Source organism: Chelonoidis abingdonii, chromosome 4, assembly GCF_003597395.2.
Source record: "Chelonoidis abingdonii isolate Lonesome George chromosome 4, CheloAbing_2.0, whole genome shotgun sequence".
NCBI lineage: Eukaryota > Metazoa > Chordata > Testudines > Testudinidae > Chelonoidis > Chelonoidis abingdonii.
The window spans coordinates 49,707,378-49,732,289 of record NC_133772.1 but is presented as its reverse complement, the minus strand read 5'-3'; the positions used below and the strand labels follow the sequence as shown (position 1 = coordinate 49,732,289).

Sequence of the window (24,912 nt, the reverse complement as noted above, 5' to 3'; positions counted from 1 at the left end):
CAGCGCTGTACAGCTGTAAGTGTAGCCATGTCCTTAGCAGCAGTTTTCTCTCAGTGAAAGTCCCTTCCTAGGCAGCAGGGTACAGACTCTGCCATTGAAATAGCAGTATATTCAAAAAAAACCTACAAAACAAAAGGCATATAGTGTACCATCTTCAGTGTCCTGCATGGTGGAGGCTAATGGCACTAGAATCTTTACATGTTCCCACATGTTCGGGGGAAAGGTGATGGCAGAATCAGCACATAACCACAGAACAGACATTTGACTGCATCTCGCCCATGGTAATAGCATCTCTCTGACCTGACCAAGCAAAAAGTAACAGACAAAAGGTTACAAAGCTCATTAAAAACAGTGTTGTATAATCGGTTGTGTCTGTGAGAACAATTACAAAAGGGTAAGACCAGGGCATTTAGGATGCTCCCACATGCAGGGAGAGAATAATGAGGTGGCAAAGCCATGAGCCCAATGCAGCCAGATGGATTCCAATATGCTTTGCACCAAATATCTCCTGCAGCACTGTTGTGCTACTAACATGATGCCTTCACTGTCAACAAAAAAAAAAAAAAAAAAGCATGGCTTTTTTACATCAATATGTACAGTTCTAGTAGAAACATGGCATTAAATTTTTGCCTCAGTGTAGCTAGTCGAGATCAGCAGCATATCCCCAACTCAGGGTTCAACCCTTGGCTAGCTAAATAGAGGTAAAAAAACTACAGGCACCTTGTCTCCATTAGGATTTTACACTGAAAAAACCCTACTTTGTTGGCAGTGAACACATGTCCACGCCCGTTCCACTGACTTCCCCTGGACCACCCCTCCATCAGATTCTAAAATGCTCTTGGCTTCCAATCCAGGTGCCCCACGTCCTCTATCCCTTACTCTTTCCCAGATTCTAAACCTAATTTCTACTCCCAACTTCCAGTTTGCCTTCGACTTTAAGAGAACAAAGGAAGTTATTATAGACTTCAGCAGTGTCAACAATAGACTTGTGGTTTTTCTTGACATACTACAGACTGCAATAGGCCCTGGGAATATTAGAAGGTTCACAAGTAGGTAATGGTGGGAGAAGACTGGGAATAAAGACGTGACTGACATGAAACTTCTCTGTAATAATTTATAAACACTATATGTGGGCCTGGTTATCAGTGTTTTCTGTATGACTATTATTGGTTTAACACAAGAGGAGACTGTTTGAAAAACATCAGGAAGGAAAAGAAGGGCTCTAGATAAGCCACTTCGAAACAAACACTTGAGAGTTAAGGGACAATGCCAGAATCGTTAGCTTTGAGGATTGTGCCTCCTTTATATAGCTAATCTAAAAAACTAGTTTGAACCGGGGGAGGGAAAAGGTCAGTCAATACAGGAGATGAAAACAACTCTGGCAGATTTAAAAAGGAACACTAAAGAGAGGGAAAGGTCACTGTTTGGGAGACATGAAAAATGAGAACACTCCTCTCGGGTGTTAGATAGGACAGTAATCCTTTAGGTAAGGAGACATAGGCAGATCAGTTTAACCCTTTTACCTCTCAAAGCTTTGTTCCCACTGCTAAAAAAAAAAAAACAAAACAATACTTTTTGTTTTAAGAAGGCTGCCTGATCATTGCATACCACTGGTCACACACTCCTGAAGCAAATCACTGCAGGTGCCCGAATTCAATTGGACCTAATGCGTAAGAGCAGCTGAAACACAGGTTGATAGCCTTGGGAGAACTGGTGAATTCCATCCCAGGATAAGTAAACACACAAGATCTGAGGGGCAGCACAGACATTAGAAATACAGTTAGCCCTGTAACTGTGACAAAAGGTATGAAACTGGCATACGATTGGTAGAACTGTTTTTCAGAGTGCCAACTAAGGAGGTAGAGTGTGCACAGAGCTACAGGACACCCTATGTCACAATCAGCATTTCAAGCTAAAGCCTCACTTGTATACAATTCAATAGTAGAGTTTACGTAATATGGCATTCTTCATCAAAACCACAACCCTTAGAAATACAAGAAATTCAGAATTAAAGGAACCAAGAAACTCAAATAGCACAGAAATGCATAATAAAGACCCACAAATCTTAACTGAACCCTTTGGCAATTCCTGGCGGGGAACCATCAAATTTCAGCTCAGTTGCCATAACAAAAAGGAATGCCTTGTTCTTCAGAGTACAATAGTTGCAATGACATGAAACCCTTCCCTCCTCTCTAACAAAATGCCTTCTTAGGCTTAGTGTATTTTATTCTGTTATTGCTATGGCAACAAATTTACAGATGAAGATGACGACCTCTTCACATTTGCCAGAGTATGTTTAGCATAATTATTCAGAAAGATTTCCTGAACAAAGATCAAGTGCATGTGAATGGTAAAATTACAAGAGTGATACTGTAGTAGGATCATGTATTCTGTTTAACATGAGATGGTCAAACACCTGAGATGCTATTTTCCTTTCACAACTCAAGTGGCAACTATTTGAATCTTATCAGTTAGGTGGAGTGGTCTATTAAAACTTCAACCAGCAAAATAATCATGTGTCATTTAAGAAATGACAATGGAATAGGATAGAAATGACATTAAGAAAACCCAAGAAAATTCACTAGCAGTTCAGGAGGAAAAAGTTGAGTGTAGAAAGGGAAATGAAACCCAAACACACTGGACTTTAAAAGCAAGTCATATGTTCTACTTTGTTTCACTGTGCCACAAGACTCTAGATACTCTCATGCAGTAGGTACAGCACCAGCTAACAATTTTAAAATTTCACCTTAAACACAGAGGTGCTAATTCCATGTTAAATTCAGTTGATGAATACCTAGTTATTGAACTAAATGACAAAGCCACCACTCTAGTCCTTCAGTTACAGTCTGATTTAAGTTGATAGCCATCAGACAGTGATAGCTTTGGGAAGCTACTTGGCATGAAGTGACGTTGGCAGTCACAGTCCAGCTCTCAGTGTGCAAGCGTCCACTTACAAAACCACTTCTTTCAGCATTCATTGGCTGCCTCTGCAGAGATGCCAAGGAGTAGATAGGGTTGAAGGAATATTTACTATTAAAGAAATTGCAGAAGTGGACTCAGACACTTTGGAAGACAAACTGCACTCGTAATTATCTGCTCTGGAGATAGACATGAGACTTCAGTTTTCAAGGTGGTCATTCCAGCACTTCTTACCAGTATCATTTTTTAAAAGAAAGAATTGTGATGTTGCACTCCATATGATCTTATGAAAATATGCTAATGAGTGTGACCACCACATAACTGGAATACACTTCATGCAAAAGGTTTCTTGTAATGATTCCTTACAACGCTTATAATCTACTGAGTGTGGTCATCCTATTTGTATAAATGTATCATTCTTATATCTGAAACTAGAAATATGAAATATAACTGAGGTCCTATTGTAATTATGCAAAGTGTGGGCCATTAATGGTGGACAATATGAGTTTACCCTATATAAGCTTTATGCAGAGTAAAACGGAGTTATTTGGGGTTTGGCTCTCATTAGGAACTGAGTAACTGGGTGCTAGAGACAGGAGCACTTCTTAAGCTGTTTTCAGTTAAGTCTGCAGCTTTGGGGTGCGTGGTTCAGACCGTGGGTCTGTGGTGGAGCAGACTGGCATGTCTGGCTCAACAAGGCAGGGTTCTGGAGGCCCAAACTGGCAGAGAAAACGGGCTCAGAGGTAGTCTCAGCACAGGTGACAGTCCCAGGGGGGTCTCTGTGACCCAACCTGTCACAAGAATGTTACACTTAAACAATAAGCCAATTTTTTCTAGTTTTAAATCAGCACGTCAGAGTCATCTAAACTGAAGAAAGTTACGAGAAGTACTATTGATGATCAAATTTGAGCCAATTTCCCTGTACAGTTAAAAAATTATGGTCCTTACTATGCTTGAGCATTGGAATTTTTTTTATTTATTTATTTTTTTTTTTAAGAACAATATTGTTATACATTTTGTGTTGGTACTAGCAGCGGAAATTCCCAACCCACCTGTTACCGTAACATGTCAAGTGGGACTACACATCAGACAAATATAGGGTTTAGCTTGGTTTTTAAATAAAAGCCAAAGTTACTGATCCTACACACAAACTATAAAAAAAGCATCCATTTTAGTAACATTAAGAGTTAACATGCATAGTAATTTAATTACTAGACAATGAAGTTTCTCCCCATTTACCAAATCTGTCATTAAGTGCACCAACCATACTATTGGTTTAAGTCCTGTTCTTACTGTACTATTTTAAAAGCAACTTTTAGTTTCCAGTTAAGTACAGAGGATGTTCATGCAAGCTTGTCTTTATGATCTTCACTTCTCAATTGTTTGTCTGTATGATCTGTCTGTCTGTCTTTGATTATGTAACAGATAAACAATTTTGCTAAGTGTGAATTAAGTGGTGGGATATGACTGTTTAGAGAATTTTGTTACAATAGGTTAGGATTGGTTAGTAATATTTTAGTAAAAATTATTGGTTACAGTAAAACTAAGCAGGACTCAAGTTTCATTATATAAACTGGGGTCCAAAAATAAGTTCTTGGGAACCAACTCCAGGAGACAGCCCCGAGATCAGAGATGCCAGACCTCAACACCCTTCCAATCACACCGTGCAGAAGCCAGAATCCCCCAGATGACCTGATCCTGACTGGCCAGCAGAGAAAGTTCATCTGCCTTATTGGGAGTGGTATGTGTATGTGTAGTGTGTGCATTCTGTTTTGGTAATTGTTAATAAATAGAGGTTAAGTAGGATATTACTGTGTCAGGCTCTTTCACTGGCAAAAGATCCTGCAAACCCGCAGTTTAAGTTCATGCCCTGAGCCCACGGAAGGGTGAGGGTGGGTGTCTAAATTAGTAGGGTTATGGCTGAGCCCTAGGAACAGGGTAATGGGGGTGCCTAGAGTATAACATTACACCTGAGCCCTAGGAATGGGGTATGGTTGGGTGCCTAAATTAAGATGGTTACACCTTGATCCTTAGTAACAGGAAAGAATGGGAACCCCTACAGCATGTGAATAACAGAATTTTGTGCAAGTAACATCCCTGCCCCTCCCAACAGAAGTATGCCTCGAGGACCTTTAATTTGGGTTTTGGCTGAAGTGTGCATCAAGTGATATATTCTAGGCAGTATCTTTAGGAGAGGAATTAAGCCTGTTAGTGAAATCTAGGGTTCCCTTCTTAAAAAAGAGAAAGCTACCAGTTACAATACCACCTTCTATACCTTTGCAGTCTGTCAAGCAAGTAACCTCTAAAATTGAAAAGTACCAGATCTCTAAACGTATCCTTCTTATAATAGGGGGCAACAGGACACTGAGGACAAATGTTTACATTTTAAAATAAAATTTAAAAAAAAAGAAAGGTAACTGGTCCCATTACTCAAGCACTGTAGACATACAAAACATAACCAAAGAAAAGCCAATATAGAGGTTTGAAAAAACCCAACCCACTACGTATGCTTCTGAAACTGTAGTTCAAACAAGTCTGCTGCTGCACTCTCACTTGCCAGTCTTTGTAGGGTGACCATATTTCCGTATGCTGAATATGGGACACCTGGTAAAATTACTCATTCAAGCAAGTTCAGCAGCAAGCAATCAGAACTATGCAGTACCAAGTTCAAACTAACATCAAGCTGACTGAGCCCCCTGTTAAGAAATACTCCATAGTTGGATTCTTTTTTTATTTTTCTTCTTATATTTAAGACTTTGGGGTTCACACAGGGAGAGGCAACACACACACACACACCCTCCATGTGAGAGATGTGTACTGAGAGGTGAGGGGGGATGACTGACTGACATGATCCCCCCTGCCCAGCACTCTCCACTCTCTGTGCCTGGCTGGGCCCCTGGGATGGACCCACATCACCTTGTACCTGGTCCAGCATCATCTCAAGGCAGCATGTGGGGGCGGTGAGCACACATGGTCACATGCCCCCATCCCCAGATTTCTGCCAGGGTTCACACCAGAACATGGCCAGCAATCGCCTTTCGGCACTGGATGAGAGGGAAGGAACCGGAGCTGCTTCCAGCTGCACAGTGGGAGCAGGAATGACCTGGTCCATGTCTTTGCAGAACTTATCTCTTCCCCCTGCTGTGGTAACAAGCAGCTTGTCCCTTCCTGCCCACACAGTGCGGAAAGGCAGCTAACACCTCCAGGCTGCTGGCCATCGACATAACCCAGCCACCTCCTGTCCCCCAGCTACAGCACAGGCAGGAGGGGGTTAAGCCAGCGGTTTGCAAACTGAGGATTGGGACCCCTCAGGGGGTCGTGAGGTTATTACATGGGGGTCACGAGCTATCAGCCTCCACCACAAACCCCTTTGTATCCAGCATTTATAATCGTGTAAAATATACAGAAAAAAAGTGTTATAAATTTATAAGGGGGGGGGGGGTCACACTCAGCGGCTTGCTATTTGAAAGGGGTCACCAGTACAAAAGTTTGAGAACCACTGGGTTAAGCCCTAAGGATGCATTGTGCACCAGGGCCCAGGGAATCTGACTGCTGGGGCTTCAACAAACCAGGCCAGAGAGGTTTTCAGCAGGGCAGGGTGCCTGGGGACGGAGCAGGCCTGCGCTCCCTGGTAGCAGGATCCAGGGCCAGGGGGAGGGAAGAGGGTATAAGCCCCTACACATGGGGCTGCTGTGGAGCCTGCAAATTAAGGGTGTGAACATGCTGTAAATCACTCTTCTCCCCACTCCCCTTTTCCCTCCAGCCAGCTTAGCTGACAGGCAAAGGGGCTTCCTTGTGCCAGCGCTGTGCAGGGCTCAGCATTGCCTGGCCAGCACCCCGGGCTGGAGGGTCTTAGGCTTACCTGGGGTGCCAGCCCAGCCAGAGGCAGTGGGGGAAGGAAGGAGCCTGCCAGCCAGGCTGTTGTGAGCTGAGCACTCCGACCATGGGCTGGTTCACTGTATAGCGCTGGGAGCAAAATGCACCCTACTGGTGGGGGCCAGGGAGGGGGAGATGTAGAGGAGCAGTGGGGCTGGGGTGGAGAAGAGAGAAGGGGCAAAGCAGGGAGAGGATAGCGAGAGAGAGCATGTAAAAGGACCAATAAGCAGCAGAGGTGACACATAACCGGCCACTCCCTGGCACCTGCCCATACTCACTAGCCACCACAGCTCACAGCACGCAGCTAGTATGTACTGGAAACGGGATGGGTGGGGACAGGACCCTGCTGGCTGAGAGCCGGCACACAGCAGGGACTGTGGACAGGCAGGGGGAGCTGCTGGCCCCCTAAGCTGCAGCTTTGCCCTGCCACCAGCCTTGCACACCCACCCCCATCATCAGCCAATGGACCACCCCATTCACTGCTGGTGGGAAGGCAGCTGGCAAGCAGGGATCTGGCCAGCAGCAGACCCACCAGTACTGATTGGGGGGGGGGGGGGGAATATGGGGCAATTTGTCTGTTTTAAAGAAAGTCAGGACACCTGTAGGAGGCATTAAAAACAGGACTGTTCCTTTAAAAATGGGACATCTGGTCACCATAAGTTTTAGGCTCTGGTAGTCAGGTCAGAGGAGCACATTGCATAGATAAGGGGCCTTAGCTAGAAATTCCCTGCACTAGTCCTGGAGACTTCAGCTACCAAAAGCACAACCAACCTTGTACTAGGGAGCTCTCCATTGCCATCATCAGTGGCAACATTGGTAGGAGATTTTAGGAAAACCCTAGGGTTTATTTAAAAAAAGTTTGATTCACACCCGATAGCCTGTACTTAATCTCCAGTGTTTAAAGCAGCACAAAGTTGTTTGCGGGACCTCTGCCTAGAATGAATTTTAACTACCTAGTATTTTTGGTAACCTTCTAGATAAGCTAATATTGCATAAAAGTGAAAACTTTTTCAAAATAAAAAATAATGCAAAGCAGCAAGTTGGAATTAGTATTTCAAACTAATTATGAAGTACCTATGAAGTACCCTTTTAACAAATGCATTCTCCTTTTCACCTGCCTATATTTATCTAACTGGGAAACTGTCAAATTGAACAGAGCTCACTGTCCATGAACTATTTTTAAAATGTAGATGCAATATCACGCTAATGCCTGACATGTCCCTGGTCAGAACACCTGTCATAAACAGATGGTTAAGGGTTAATGCCTCTTTTACCTGTAAAGGGTTAAAAAGTTCACCTAGCCTAGCTAACACCTGACCAGAGGAACTAATGGGGGAACAAGATGTTTCAAAAGGAAGCAGGGAAGTTTTCCTTTGTTTAGTTTTTCAGTTTCAGCCAGAGTGAAAAAGATCAAGGAACCAGCCTCTTATCAGAGTAGTAAGTTTTAGAAAGGAATAAATAGGTTTATGTTTATTTCTTTGTAACCTGTCTTATGCAATTAGAGGTAGAATCAAATTGGGTATATTTTGTGTAACCTAAATTTTTGGTTTGCCCCCAAGGGAGAACATCCTCTGTGTTTTGAATCTGTTGTCTGTGAGTAGCTGGTATTCCTTTTTACTTTGTTTCTTTCATTAAAAGCCTTTTCTTAATACCTGATTGATTTTTTCCCTTGTTTAGATCAAGAGGGGGTTAATCTGGATCACACAGGAGTTGGTGAGAAAGGGAGGGGGTGGTTAATTTCTCCTTGTTTAGAGAGTCAATGGATTGGATCTGGACTCACGCAGTGGAATTGGTGAAGGAGTCTCTCAAGGCCACCCAGGGTAGGGAAGGTTTGGGGGGAAGGGAGTGATCCAGACACTGGAAGTTCTGGAATAGTGGCAGCTACACCAGATCTAATAGTAATTAAGTTAGAAGTGTCCATCAGTCCCTACATCTGTAACCACTAAAGTTCCAGAGTGAGGAAGAAACCTTGACAACCCACCCTACTCAGGTTTCTGGAAAGGGCAGGAGAACAACTCTCCCTACTCAAAACTATGGCTCCATAAAGCCAAGTTGCATATGCACCTTGATAAATCACTGCAATGATCATACCAGTACTATCATCCAGAGTTATGATGGCCAGTGTGGCACTGCTCATAAAAAGCAGATGGCCTCTTACTGCAGTATCAGGAGTAGCAGGAGTTAGATTAGCCTCCATATTAGACGCGATTTTTTTTTTTTTTTTTTTTAAAAGTGAAAAGGGGCTATTATGTTGCAAATCTCTAACTGGAGAATTTGGAGATATCTACCATCCAAACTACATGAGAACCTATCGATGTATATCCCAATTCCCCTGTAGCAATAGCAAGCATGCGTAAGACTATGGAAGCTGCTCGGAAGGTTGGAAATGGTTCCTACAAATAGGAAGAATGAAACAAAGAGAATGGTAGGGTAGGCCTGGCTATGCCTCTCTATCCCCCTCATAACGACCACGTCGCAAAGGTTACAGAAGTTTGTAAGGAATTCAGTTCAAATAAAGCTGAAAATTTCTGGTCACAATTTCCTAAAGTGTGTCTGTCCCTGAGTAAGTATACTATATTGTGGTCGAGGGTTTCACACTGTCTATACGATCTAAAATAACTGCCACTTCACCACCATGAAAAAAAAAAAAAAAAACAGACTTAACAGCAAATATTTGTTTATACTGAAATCAACCCACAATATTTCTTCCCCTTCATTTCTGCACCTGCAGGTAGCTTAGTACTGCTCTTAGTCAGCAACACTCCAGACTACAAGGAAGGACTGACCATGGGAAACTGGGTGAAGGGGGATGGGAGGGCAAAAAGGAGACAGAATGCATGGGTATGGGAAGCACAAAAGAAAAAAGTTTTAGTTTTCTGCTTAGTTATTAAAGCAAGGGTTGAGAGAGAGAGAGAGAGAGAGAGAGAGAGAGAGAGAGTTTTGAGGGGGTTTTGTCTGAGGTTATTGTGGGGGTATCTGTATAGGGGTATAAATATTAATGCCATTAAGTCAGCTAATGCAGCAACAGTTTTAAAGAAAGCTGCCCATTTTATATCAGTGTTCCCTCTAATTCTTTTCCATTAGAGGACCTAAGCAGTTAACTAGCAATGCTGTCTTATCACCTTCAGCTGTTCAACTCCATTCCCCTAATCAACAAGGGTAATTCTGATCTCTTGCATTAGTTTACTGTAATTATCAGGATGTCCCAATACTGCTACATTTGAGCCAGAAAAATAACTTTAAGGGTATGAACTTGAGACAGTTTGTATGCTATCAAAGGCCTTACCCTCACAACCTATTGACAAAAAAACCAAACATACATGCTGTTATGTTAGAGACACCCAGAGTCAGATAGCACCTGTACTCTTGGTGTTTAATATCCTCTTCACACCATACTACACCAAAAATTACACTGTTGCTTTATGTGAAAATGCCTACTTTTCTACTACAGAAAGCCACATCTATAGTGAACCACATGAAGAAACTGCAAGTAAACATCCAGCTAAGGCTCTACACACACCAGAAGCTCTTAACCAATGTTTTTACAGTATTGCCATTTATGGTAGAAGGAAAGACGTCAGAACTAAGATTGCTGCAGTTTTAGTTTTAGCAATATTTCTTTTAAACAAGAACAGCTAATTTCAAATAGTAACTGACAAGACAAATAATTTGCCTTGAAATACGACATCCATAGGTTATTTTCCCTCATTCTGTGACATTCATTCTGAGCTAGAATTACAATACTTTCTGATCAGTCCTAGCTCTTACCTTCATCATGAACAGTCATGCAAGTTACGTGATTTTTCATGAGTGCAAGGTGAGTCAAGTGTATGTTCTCAGTATATTAATCTTATCAATATGTAAAAACTTATAGTCTGAAAATTATCAATTACAGTAACTTATGGGGGACAGTAAGATTAAAGATAGGATGAAATAAACTCAATTTATGGATTGTATTGTTCAAAAGCTACATATACGCTTGAGAATGAGTGAAATACTCAATTCAACATTTTGCTAGGTACAAGACTAGAAGCTCAAGTGAAATCAGTTCTCCACACATAAGAAAGCAAAGGCTGGCTTGGGAAGGATGTTCCGCTTCATGGTTCGAACTGTGTGTGTGCGCGCGTGTGTGTTCAAGAAAAAGTGAACCCAAACACAACACGATACTATAATTTTGTGATGAAAGTTCTACTTTACATTGATATGTCACTGTAAATGCATCTCATCATTCCTCACAATCAGTCTCATCAGGCAAAGTCTAACTAGATGGGACTTGCAGTTTAGCCCCAAGAACAGACCAACACAAGAGTGTTAATACCATTAATCAGGGTCCATTACAAGAATGCTCTTCCTCCAAGCATCATGCCTTGCTTAGACTCACAGGAATTCAGCCAATGTCTCCTACTAGCTTCAACATGATGACACCACTCAAGAAGGGTGGTAGTCTCAAGTTGTAAAATACACCAGAAAAAATGTTAGTGATGGCAAAAAGTCATCTCCTTAATTTCCCTAGCTGGTTAAAGTGTTGCAGTATAATTGGTTCTATAGAACCCACAGTTAGGAGATTCTTGGGATGTACAAATAAGTATATATAGTTTTATCCTCAACTTTTACATTTCATGTAACAAGAAAGAAGTGCTTGATGAGAATTTTTTTAAATTACTACTTTTAAAGATAAAGGGCCTTTTAAAAAGGCACTCCTAGGCAGCTGTCAGTCTATGACATTGACTTTTGCAGATGTTTCAAAGAGGTTTCTCCATCTTTAGCTTGTTTTTGTGTCTTGTTCATCACCCTGCCAATGGAGAATTGTTCTCCCCAGTTTATTTTCTATAGCATCATTTGGTCTAATTTTAAGTCTCAGTGAGGATACCCCCACCAGTTCCACTAAGGAGTATTCTATAATCAAGAAAATCTCAGCAGCAAAATTTATCTTAAGAATAAGGAGAGATTTATTCTCCACACCTCTTCCTTTACACCCAGTTATACTCACTTAACCTACCCTTAATTTGCACACGTCTAACTTGGGGATCCTCTCTCACTAGTGGAGTTAAATCTTCAAAGCACAGTACAGATATCATCTCAGTCTTTCACCATTAGTACTTTCAAAGTTTCTCCTCTCACCTACCCTGCCCTTTTTGTTTTGCTGTTTCAACACACACACACACACACACACCCATCCACCCCTTGGATAAAGGCACACTAATCTACCAGTTGAATATTACTTTGTTAAGTCCTGTTCATGACAACTAACCTCCCTGGGCCCCTATGCATTTCTGCTCACTGCTCTTGGCAAACCCATCTCATCCCAAATGTAGTAACTTTTGGACATACGATTTATATGCTGTTTACCTCAGTCTTCAGTGTGGATAAACACTAACAAAACAAGAGAAACTTGAAGGTGGGCGACTCATATCTGGACCTTGTATTTTGAAGCATTGACAGATTCTCAAGATAAGCTTACCACTGTCAATTTCTCCTAACTAACAGAAGATAAGACCATCTGCACTAACTGCAGTTAAAGCATTTTCAGACTTCTCTAAAAAATTCCAGGTGTGCATTGTCCACATAGCAAACCAACTACTTTCAAAAATTTGCAAAGATTAAACACCACACAGCTAAAAGTATAAAAAATCCACCAAGGAATTAAAAATCTAGGAAACATTTTGTACTACTAGACTAGAAGTCAGCTGAATAGTTTCCTTCTCATTCCAAAGATTTGTTTAAAACCATTCCAGGCTCTGTGCAAGCTATAAAAAATCTGGAATCTAGCTAAAAATTTTCAGTACAGCAGTGCTACAAGTATATTCAGACAATTAATGCAGGGGGTTTCCAGTAAGGTGCTTTCCCCCTTGTTCATTTCTGTTCCTAATCTGTTCTCACTTATCATCATAATTTACATAGAGTAAATTCTGAAATAAACCTGTTTTCTAAACTTGCAAACAGTGATCGGCCTGCATAGAACTGGCTTATAACAGGAACTCTTACTGAAAGTGTGTTTTCAAGGCCATGTAATTAGGACCTCTTCATGAAAAATTCTTTTTAGCAAAAAAAGTCAATTGAAGGGAAAAGCCTAAATACCTGGGAAACACACTGGGCCAAACGTACTATGATAAGCATTTCTGAAATGCTTAATTTTGGCTTAAAACTATCCACTTACTAAACCTTAATATACAAATTAGCAATGCCATAAAAATGTATCAAACAGTGATGTTTTTCAAGGCCAATGTAATTAGGACCCTACTTTGCCATGAAAAATATCTTTTAAAGCAAAAAAGTTCAATTATGCAAGAGGAAAAGAGCCCTGACAAATACCTATATGGGAAATCACCACTGGGGGTCCAAAACGTAGACTATGAATAAAGCAATTTCTCGAAAATGCTTATCTATTGGCTTAATAACTATCCAATCTTTACTAAACCTTAATAATACCAATTTGCAAATGCCTATATAAAAATGTATCAAACATTCCATTATAAGAGGTGAAGATGGACCGATAGTTTAGAGTGTTTCTACTGGAAAAAATACAATAGGGTGGGGTTTTTTTTTTGTTGTTTGTCTTCTTAGAGAAGAAGTAACGGCTAGGCATGATCAAGAAAAACTTCTGCCAGCCATCAGGTAAGATCTGGAAGTTGTAAGACCTCTGTAAGTTCATGGTGAATGGGACAGATAAACCCTTACTATGCTAGCCCAGTGTAGGAACCCAACTGAAGCCCTATGGAACAAGTCAGTTGAACTCCTCTCACCACTAATAACCCACAAGTGATAGGGTTGTGGAAGAGGGAGTTAAACCAGAGCCAGAGTCTAGCCCACAACTGAAAGGCCAATCCCAAAAGAGAGAAGCAAACCTGCTACTATCCTTGACTATTAAGAAGGCAAGCCTGGTTTCCAGCCAAAGCAACACTAAGAGACAATCATTGTTAAATCTGCACATAATAAGTGGGATGGGAATAAACTAAGACCCTACGAAAGAACAAGGAATAAGAAAAGGAACTAGCCCACATGGAAACAACAAGCCCTAGAAACAGAAGGCAGGGCCCTGCCCAACAAAATCCTCAAAGATCATAACTAGATTAAGAGGTCACTGTTATCTCTTTCTTGTATTTGAAGTTTACACCCTGGTCGCTGGAAGGGGTAATGGACTCCCAGATTGTTTAAACTTATATTAGAGCCAAAGGGAGCACTAAGACAATCAAACACCACTCTGAATCAATCCAGGAACCCAGCCAACAATAAGTACAGAACACCACTAACTGGACCACAAGAGGGTTACTCAAGTTTATTTTCCTCAGAATTTCTTAGCAAACGTTTAATATTAGCTTTGTTAAAGCCCAGAACAGTAATTTAAATCTACCTCATTTTAATAGAAATAAAATTAAGGTGGAAACAGCTTACTGAGTAAAGTAATGGAATTAGTTGGGTTTTTAATGCTCACACAAGAACAATTCTGAAAAAAGTAGTGTTATCAAGATAATATCAAAGTTAATCAATACAAAAATAGACAGTAGTACTCTTACACAACCCAAATACCTAAATAAAAATCAGGAAAAGGAGAAGAGAAATATTGAGCAGTTGTCCCTCAAAATATATGAAACAGATAACCAAAAAAAACACAAAAAAAAAAAGGAGATTTCTGTATATTGAAAAAATCTTCTATTGAATTTATTAAGTTTACATGGGAAAATAGCAAGTAATCTCATTTTTAACTCTCTCTCAAAACTAGGACTACCTATCACACAAGATATAACCAAAGACTGAAAGCACAGAGCAGAACGAACCATAAGATGAGTCTAATAATAATAAGTGCACTTCACCTAAAATGGAGCCGTGGAGTAATCAAAAGGCAGGCAAAAGATTACAGGCATCACCAGATATGCAATGACATAGAGTTGATCAGTTCTGGAAAAGAAAATTGGAAGAAGACAGAATAGTAAAGTAATGCATCAACCCACCAGCAAAGGACCCTAAAACAAAAAGAAAACATGAGTGGTGCAGAAAAGCATAAATTATAGCTTCCAGTGTGCGGGCTAAATGGGATTTTGTCCTACATACCCAAAGATATATATCCCATAATGCAAAAATTAGTAAGGCAAAAAAAAGAGGAAGGAAAAGCTGTATAAACCGATTGTATCGACATTTTTTTAAGTTGTAGTTCCTTTACCTCATAATCCCTTAGATTTCACTGTCCATGTATCTCCCTTCCATCTGATTCTCAACGTTCACCCTAGACCAGCCAAAGGAAACTAGATGTAGTATTATACCAACAGACGCGTGACTGTGGAGAGTAGGGGGTATACCGAAAATATCTATAAGACTGATGAGAGCTGAGTAGAACACGGAAGAACCCTATCTCACACTCTAATGCCTAGGGAGAGGATGAGTTGCACATATGAGCATTGCGAGTGTTAAGTGTGACACACGTTAATGAGAGGATAAACGTGAATCAGGCCATGTCCTGTCACCCACACGTCATTTGCTAATACTGAGCAGTAAGGAAGGGAGGATTACATGAGAAGCATAGAGAGTATGTTTATCATATGATACCCACAAGGTATCACACGATCCACTTCTTCGCCGATCCGCTTTCCTCCGATACAGACGTGGTCACATACCTAACCCATTAAAAAAAAAAATATAATTAGGGTCGAGTGTTCTTCTGAGCGCGAACTTACTTAGGAGCCCAGGAGTCTCATCTTGTGAAAGAGTACACTCTACACGTAGCAGAGCCCTGAATTGTGAAGTCGATAGTATCGGTTAGCTGCGGTGACCAGGTAGGCCCCCAAGCCATCCCTAAGTGGCCCCTCGAAGGGATTGAACTCCACCCTCGGAGAGGTAATGCCAGCGCACCATGCATTAGCACAAAGGACAGAGCTATTGCCTTCCCGCATGATGTCTGTTGTCTATCTTTCTATAATTAACATATTATGAAGTAGGCAGCTAATAACTTCTGCTTGTTTAAAAGATATAGGCATGACTATATTTCCGACCCCATAAGTTTCCTGCCAGTGCCAGTACGATTAAATCTACCACCAACCGTTCCATTGGGCTTTTAATATCGGCATGAGCAACAAGAAGCTATCGCACAACCATTAGAGATTGAGCTGAACTGCCTATTGCCCAGTTTCTAAATCGATGTTGATTTCTAACTGACATCACAGCTGAGTCGCAATAAATGATCAGAAACTGACAAGACTTACAATGCGTTGTTCCTAGCTACTTTGTCCTACCTTCTGTTAACAAATGATCTGGTACTATTAGACATGTAATATACAATGTTAGCGAGAGGGTGTTTTAAGCATGAGCTAGCTATGTGGCGACCTCCAGTTACCATCTAAGTGGGCACAGCTTGAAGTATTGGCATTGGCTGTGTGGTGAGAAGGCGTTCAGTGTGTACATCAGGAAAGACAAGCGAAGCAGACCATGGAATAGACGAGCGACGCCAAGCTCATCGCGTGGCTTAAACCACAGCCAACAGAGTCATATAAGTTTCCAGTTCTCGACATAGTTTTAAATTATGAGTAATTCTCACGCAACACTAGGAGCAGGCTGTCGCTGGACAATGGATCAGGGCACAGATGCCTCAGATAAGTTCGTTCACTGTTCTAGTGTCTCCAGTCTAATCTATGTGGGAATCTCTACCAGCACGTCACGACAGCTACAAGTGAGCCTCTGCGAGGAGGTGTATATGAGGAGACAGATGGACGCAAAGCATCAGCTGGGTAGCACTGACACGTGGTGGAGGCATTACTGCCCCCTCGCCTCCACCTAAGGCTACCACTATAGAATGGCAATGTCTGTGGGTGTCATTGGCAAAATTTCTCAGACAAACTAAAGTGAGCCGGAACACAGTCAATCTCACAGCCTAAAATAGTGTTTTATCAGGGAACAAAAGAGGCTCTACATATTCGTAGTATTATCTGAAAAGGAGGGAGAACTGTTCGTAGGCATAGCATCTTAAGGCCATGGCTCACTTGCTAGTTGCAGCGCTGGTGAGGGGTTAAGAGCGCTGCAACTTACTAGGTGTCCACAACTTGAATAAGTCTTCACAGCAGCAGCCAGCTGCTCAGAATTGAGACGTCTTCACCATGTTGCCAGGCTGGCTCTATATTCACTCTTGTGGCAGAGTCTTATCAGTTGCGCGTGTAAAGCCGGATGAAAGACAGAATTAAAAGAACTGTCCACATCTTCCTTAGGTTGAGCGACATCTTTAACACTTTTCATGCATATGTTGCTGCTAGAAGTTAATCCGCGAGCCGCAATGTTAAGGCTGTGTTACGGTATAGGTATGCAGACATGCAAAACTATATTTCAGTCACACTGCCCCTGTTTGTGTAACTCTAATGTATGCTTAACATGTCGCACCATAACACTTTGCAGACTGGCTTGAGAAATAGAGAGTGCAGTGCGGAGTCATAGACAACTCTTCCCGAGAGCGGCGACGCGTGATCTTGTAATCAGTTGAGAATGCTGTGGTTTTGTGACGAGACATCATCCGAGGAGTATGCATGTCCATGTGAGCTGAAGAATCTTCACCGGCGAGTAAGAAAGCTGAGCGCTAGGAATATATACCACATCCATTTTTGATCTTGGAGGTACTCATGGGATAAAGGTTATTATGTGTACGAACAGAAGTACAGAGTGGCGCTCAGTGAAGAGATGGCCTAAGGCTGAGTGCGTCTTTATCAATCATATACAATAGTGATGCACACACGAGTGTTCGGGGAAGCAAGGAGGGCTATGGCTTTAGCCATGCCATAGCATGCCTAGTATGGCGATGAATACACGCCAGTGTGAGATTTGCGCCTGCTCAGGCGCCTCTTGTCTATGCTTTCTGCTCGAGACAACGTATCACTGAAAACCGCCCATGGAGCTTCCACAGATGCAACTGCAAGGCAGTGTACCACCACTCCACTTCGCAACATTTCGCGACAGCCGCGCTGTGCTTTCTCAGGTGAGCACACCACGTGGCAGCCTGCTCCGTGTCTACGCCGTGAGACCTCCAGCTAGTGGAGGACAACTCGCCATTTCCGTCCCATCTTCATTCGCAGCAGCGCGTGCGCTGTGTGCGGCGGAGTGCTATGGCTGGCGAGAGAGAGATGTAGAGTAAGGTCAGGTGTGCTACATCATCCGCTTCCTGTTCCAACGACCCGTGCTGACAAGGGGATCTGCGTTCAAAAAAACATGCAGCTCTGTAACTCCACACAGTGTTACCCTAAGGTAGGCTTGTGCTCTTTTTTCTTAATGACGCGCATTGAATTAGGTCACTCCGCTTTTCTCATAAATTTTTCATTCTGCATGTACACTAAGCATATATGACCGCGCCCCAAGCTAAGGAAGAAACGAGGAAGGATCCAAGTCCCGAGTGACTCAGCGAAGTAGGACGAGGTGAGAAGCGTAACGCAGTCAGGAGAGATCTGTAATTCGCGCGAAGGGCAATATGGAGGACACTTTGCAACACTGGAGCTCTGCGCGATAAAGGAACACACTAGGAGCATATAACACAGACACCGAGCTGCGCGAGGAGCAGAGGAGAGGGCTGCCAGACCAGGAGCTAGCACAGTTGACTACCCGAGAGAGAAGCACAGATCGGGAGTGCGACTAGACCATGCGTAGAATAGAAAAGTCGATGAGAGAAACTAAGTCGCGTTCGCACGCTTCTTCTCATCGTATTGTCTAGCTCTTAGCGCAGAGACACGAGTAAGTCTGACGATACGAGAAGGTCTATATGCCACCATTGCGCACTCTACTATGCTGTTGATTCCTGTTATAAGACTGTCGTTTCACGGCCACGGTCAACATGTGTGGGGCCCAACCAGCCTTCCGGAACTGGCACCCACTGGCGGCGACAGCGTGGTCTCTCGCGCAACCTGCTCGCAGGGTTAATGCCCTGGGAAACCGCAGGGCAGCAGGGCACATGGGCTGCATAGAAGCAGGCGAGCGGGGCTGCAACATGGAGGTAGGCCTCGCGAACTGGCTGCAGGCAGGCAAAGGGATGTGGGGCTCTGGTGATGCAGAGCAAGGCGCCTGCGTGGGGCGCGTGTGCATTTGAGCCCTCACGCAGAAGGCGCCCCGTAGGGCTATATAGGGGCGAGGTCTGGAGACAGTAAAAGAGAAGTACGTTGTGACTGGGGCTTGGCTGCTTCAGGCAGTGGGTGCAGGACGTCGCGTAGTCACTGTCGGACGACACGGCAACACAGGGGGTCGGGCTGGACAGAGTGTGCAGAGCTGGTGTGGGCAGCAGTGGTGTGGGGGGCTGGCCTTGCTTTGGGCAGGGCTTGCAGGGGTGTTGGCAGGGCGTTGGCTGTGAGACAAAGAACAGGGTGTCTGTGGTGCAGAGCTGGCTGCAGGGCAAGGGGAGGGCCGGGACTGGTGTGGCAGTCCATTGGGGTATCAGCAGAGCAGCTGAACCCCAGCCCTTTAAGTAGCGCCCCAACCCCCTTCTTCGGTCCTACTCTCCGGGGGTCCTTTAAAAATAGCCACGGGAGCGCTAGGGGAATGCAAAGAGGAGGCGGGGCTCCTGGCGGCTATTTGAAGGCCGGGGTGGCAGAGGCAGCTGGAGCCCCCAGTACTTTTAAATACTCCCCTACTGGCCCCAGGCTTGGGGGGTACTTTAAAGGGCCCCAGAACGGCTTGCCGCGCTCGGCCAGCCAAGGGTCGCGGGGCTGGTTGCGCACTCCCAGCCGGGAGCGCGGCAAGCCCCGAACTCCCCTCCCGGCCGGTACGGCAAAGCTGCCCCCTCCCGGCGGGGAGCGCGGCAAGCCCGCGACCCGCTCTCAGCTGGCCGGAGACGCGACCAAGCCCACCGCCCCACTCTCAATGGCTGGAGCCCCCGACTCGGAACTCTCGCCGTGCAAAGCCCCGCCGCCCGGCTTGGAGCCTTAGCTGGGAGAGCGGGGCCCATAGCCGCGCGCTCCCGCCGACGCTTCACTCAAAGGAGCGGGACCATGGAGCAGACGCGCAAGCCGGGGACGGGGTAAGTTTTAAAAAAAAAAATTTTTAAAAGGTGCTAAGGTGCGGGGCCCTTCTTAGGGACGGGGTCCCGATTCCCCTTGGCAGCACGGGTCGTTTGGAACAGGAAGCGAAAATGACCCGCACCCTACATCCGTTCCCCTGCCACAACCCACTGGTGGCCAAAATGGGAAACAAGGTGCTCTGTGGGATATAGCTTGCCCACAATTGCACCCACTTCACAACAGCGCTGCAAATGTTGCAAAATGTGGACCACCTCTGCAGCGCGCTGGTCCGCTGTCAGTGTGGACACACGTGGCAGCGCTGGTCCCTACCACAAGCTGTATGACCACAGCTGTAACTACCAGCACTGCAAAAATGTAAGTGTAGCCACAGCCTTAGGCCAACTTAACTGCCCACTTGTACTTTTTGAAAAATATTTCCCATGGACTCCAATTTAAAAATATGTTTATTATTCACTCAATATTATACCGTCAGATTCTCAAAAGTGCATTGCACCAAAGCAGTTCTAACTGAAAACAGGAGCTGAGAGATGCCTGAGCACTTTTGAAGTTCTGAAATTTTCTTGTCCATGTTAAATACAAGTTTACAAAGGCCTTGACAACATTTTATTCTCTAAGGACAAGTTACATTCTTCAGGGATAACTTTCTGCTGCAGAATATAAAAATTTAAATGTAAAAGAAGAATGAATTTCTAATCCTTATCGTTGAATAAAACATCCTCCAAAAAATGAAGCCATGTACCTGTCCTCTTCAGACAGATGGCTCTAACTCAGTGGTGAGCAACCTGCGCCCAATCAAGATAATCCGATTGTGGGCCATGAAACATTTTGCTGACATTGACGGTCCGCAGGCACAGCCCCCTGCAGCTCCCAGTGGCTGCAGCTCACCATTCCCGGCCAATGGGAGTTGTGAGAAGCAGCGGGCCACAGAGACATGCTGACCACCACTTCCCACAGCTCCCATTGGCTGGGAACAATGAACTGCAGCCATTAGGAGCTGTGGGGGGCCGTGCCTGCGGATGGTCAATGTCCGCAGAACATCTCACAGCCAGCAATCAGATTACCCTGATGGTCCACACTGCTCTAACTCCTCTGCTCTTGCTCACAGCTATGTCAAGCTGTAACAGCAGGAAAACTGACCAGAGTCTTGTCAGTTTTCACTGCTGCTATTCAGTTGGAAACTGTGAAACTGACAATCAAGTCAATTTTGTTCTGGAGCTGTTTGGAAAGCCAAGAGTGGAAGCAGACAGACAGAAGGGAATTGCAGCCTAAAAACAGAGTCTGCATGGTCGAGTAGCACAGACTCCCACCACCAGCCTTTTAGTAGCATGGAGCATCCTCTGGGGTGGGAAGACTCGAGAACCACTCCACTCACGATTTGGTCTGAGAGTTTAATCAAATGCTTGCTAGCTCAAGACTGACTCAGAGGAGGGCACAGGAAAGCAAGACCAAGGGACAGTACCTTGGTACTAGTCTCAGCATCCTTCCCTTACCCAGCTGCTAGAGCAGAAGGCTGACCTTACCCTCTGTCACACTCCTGCCAACTCTGCTATCCATCTGGGTTAGTAGGTTTAGTCCACCAGCCCTGAGGTGTTCGGACTGCAGTGACAGAATAAACTAAAGATACTTGGTGCAGAGAGAAGTCAGAGTGAAAATCTAAAGGGATATGGGTAAAGAACACAACTTAAAAATGTCCAAGGTAACTTAAGGGTTAAAAAATGCGCCTTGCTCAATTATAGGTGGGAAAAAGCAATGTGAAAACAGGAAAGGAAACAAGGTATAACAAAAAGCAAGAGATATAGTAAATATCACTGGCTAGCAGGTATTCAGCAATTGTATTAAACAATTTTCACTGTATTAGTAAAATAAAATTGACATACAGTTAGGTGCTCAGCTAACCTTTTAGCTGATCAAATACTATTTTGGCTATATTTGTGTGGTTTAATGCAGGTGAAATCAGGCAATTATGTTCAACAGATATTTTTTCTTGTTTGACAAGCCATAGTAAAAAGTTGTTTTACAAATTAAATGGTTTTATTCCTTTAAATTGCATCTTAGGTATTGTAACCCTGACCAGAAGTCTTAATCCTCAAACTAGCAAGTGTCAGATAAAGTTTTATTTAAAACTTTGCAGTTACTTATTACATATACCTAGCAAATTAAATACCAAATTAAATGTTAGCATTACTGTCCAAGCATAACTTTAGGTTTAATAACCCGGTTAGATTGTAGGAAAGTTCTTAAGGATTATTCTGCTTATGCTTTATATGGACACCACATTTCCTTCTCTGTAATGTGTAAAATAGTACTGAGTACTAGACAGGCTATTCTATTAGTCAAAGTATTCAGGTTGTCATCAATACAAACTGCCTTAAAAATCCATACTGAGAGCAAAACAATCTAGACACTGAGTAAACTCAACAGTTATTAAAAAGCATAACCTGTACCTTTGCTATGTAAGCACAGGGAAACTATACTAACAAAATAGTAAGTTAGTTTTATTAAAAGAAATTGAATGAAATTGAATACAAGCATTTAAGTAGTAAGTTACCAATAGTGGTTCATATGCCCAAGTTACTAATATCTTAAACTGGATGTGCAACTCATTAACAAAATGACAATCATAAATGCAAAACAATTAAGATGAACGAAAAGATATTATCTGTGTTGACATACCAGTATTTTATCACAAGTTATTCTATATCAAAGAACATATCCTCAAATGACTCATATAATATTCACAGTGATTACTAAAGATTATAAACTAGGAAATTCACAAATACTAGGGACAGAATCCAATTATTCAAGGCAGCATTCAACTGCATTAATCATGAGACCATCCCTTCTCTTCCTGCAACTTTCTACCTCATTCACTATGCACTTTACAACTTGTGGGGGGGGGGAGAAATGTTTCTAGGACTCTTGCCTCAACAGCTTCCTTCACTACTCAACCCTCACAGGACTAGCTGAGCAACAAGACTGCAGTCTCAGCCTCCCCTTCCCCTGGCTCTCAGTCCCATTCTTCTTTCCCATCCAGCCTCAGTCCATTTCCCCATCATTCCCAATATCCAGTCAGTGTCTCTTCCCCTCTCCGCCACCACCTCCAAGCTCAATCTCACTAGGCTCCTTATCCCATTCTAGCGCCCCTCCCCTCCCCAGTCCAGCTTTCACCCCCATTATATTCACTTCAAGTGCTTTCCTTCTCCATTCTGCCTGGGCACCAGCAGCATGGTAATAGAGCATAGGAGTCTCCCTGCTCAGTACCCAACACCCAGCAACTAAAAGCCACAACTGCAGGAAAAGTCTGAGAATCTGAGCATGCTCAATGAGGATTCAATCTTTGAATATTTTAATTGCCAAACTAGGTCTCTAATGAGCATGTGCAAACAGATTTTTCCCCCCCAAAGGCTCATATCTTTGCCAAATTTAGGCAGAATTTTACAGGAACAAAAGGCACATCCCAGATCATGACTCCAAAGCACAGAGGCACTAGATTTTTTCAAGGGAAAGATACCAAGAGGTTCTGGGGTTTGTTTTTTTGAAATGGCAAGATCAACATCCCCCTCACCTTGCTCTGGAAAATGGCTCAGCCATTTTGGCTGAAGCTTCCAAGAAAAAAAAAAAAAAAAGAAAAAAACAGCACAGCAGCTGCCACCTGAGGCGGACACCCAGCATTACCAAGCTTTAACCATTTGGACTGAAATTTTCAAAATTATATGCAACTGAAAACTGTGCCTAAGGTGCACTGTCAGGCAGCCTTAAAGCTGGGGTACCAACCCCATCTATTCCACACACACAGCTCAGAATACTATCAGTAAGTCCCTACATGTGTAAAAAAAAAGATTTAATCCTTTTACATGGATATGCCCAATATTTTTTAAATAAATGTCTATTTTGTCATTACCAAAAATGTTTTTCCTAAGTTCTGTTTTCTCTCCTTTGCAGTGGATCAATTTATGTACTTAACATGTGCCTCCACTGACACAAGCACAACTGCAATGAGAATAATGAACACATTTATATCTTCCATCAGCTGAGTCTACTCATTACACAGACTGGCAACAGGTGGTAGGTATTCATCTGAGATACAAGATCCTACACGAAAAGGACATTCAACAACAAAAGTAAACTCATTTTATTAGTCCTTTATACCTTATTTGTCCAGCCTGCAAAAGATGTTTATATTGGACTACAGTTTCTTAAACTCTTCTGATTGCAGGAAATAAATTCACATGAGGAGTGACCCTCAAAACTTCAATATCATCCCTTCCTTCCATTTGTAACACCTGCATAGCTAGTGCTAGCAAGGCTAATATACATCCATATATATAAATAAGGCGAGCACCCATTATTTTCTTCAGTGCCACAGACTTAGTAACTCAGGGAATGTAAACAAACTACCTGTAACTAATTACATGAAATATATTTTCCAGAAGTTCTTAGGTTTCAAAACTGCAGGTTCATATTTTCTAACATTGGCTTAATTAGATGGTCCTACCACTCTGAACATTCCCCATTTGCTTGGGATAATCCTAAATTTTCTGTTGGGTGCCAGTGCTAGACTTGGATAACTCGATATGCCTGACATGAACAATTGGGGACCTCCACGACTTAAGGAATTGGCATCCCGTCTCGCTCCTCAGTGATGACTACAAAATCGTAGCCAAGGCCATCTCGCCGCGGCTAGGGTCCATGCTGACGGACGTGATCCACCCAGACCAGATCTACACCATCCTGGGCCTCACCATATTCGACAATCTGTATCTAGTCCAGGACCTCTTGGAGCTTGGGTGTAGGGATGGGCTGTCGTTCACTCCCCTGTCCCTGGATCAGGAGAAGATGTCCGACAGGGTGGACCACGGGTATCTCCTGGACACTCTGCGAGCCTTTGTCTTTGAACCTCAGTTTGAGAGTTTTCTCCAGGTGCTGTATGCTTCCGCAGAGTATCTGGTCAGGCTCAACTGGACCCTGACTGAACCAGTCAGCTTTGGGCAAGGAGTACAGCAGGAGTGTTCCCCTCAGGCCAGCTGTACACTCTGGTGATCGAGCCCTTCCTCTGCCTCCTCCGCAGGAAGTTGACGGGGTTGGTGCTGCAAGAGCCGGAGGTGCGGCTGGTCCTGTCGGCATATGCCAATGACATGCTCCTCAT

The 24,912-nt window shown here is 43.4% G+C and overlaps 1 protein-coding gene across 1 annotated transcript in view; it reads right to left on the bottom strand.

Moving 5' to 3' along the window:
- The window catches only part of RRAS2 (RAS related 2), a 94,977-nt gene that overhangs the window by 45,080 nt on the left and 24,985 nt on the right, over nucleotides 1-24,912 (bottom strand).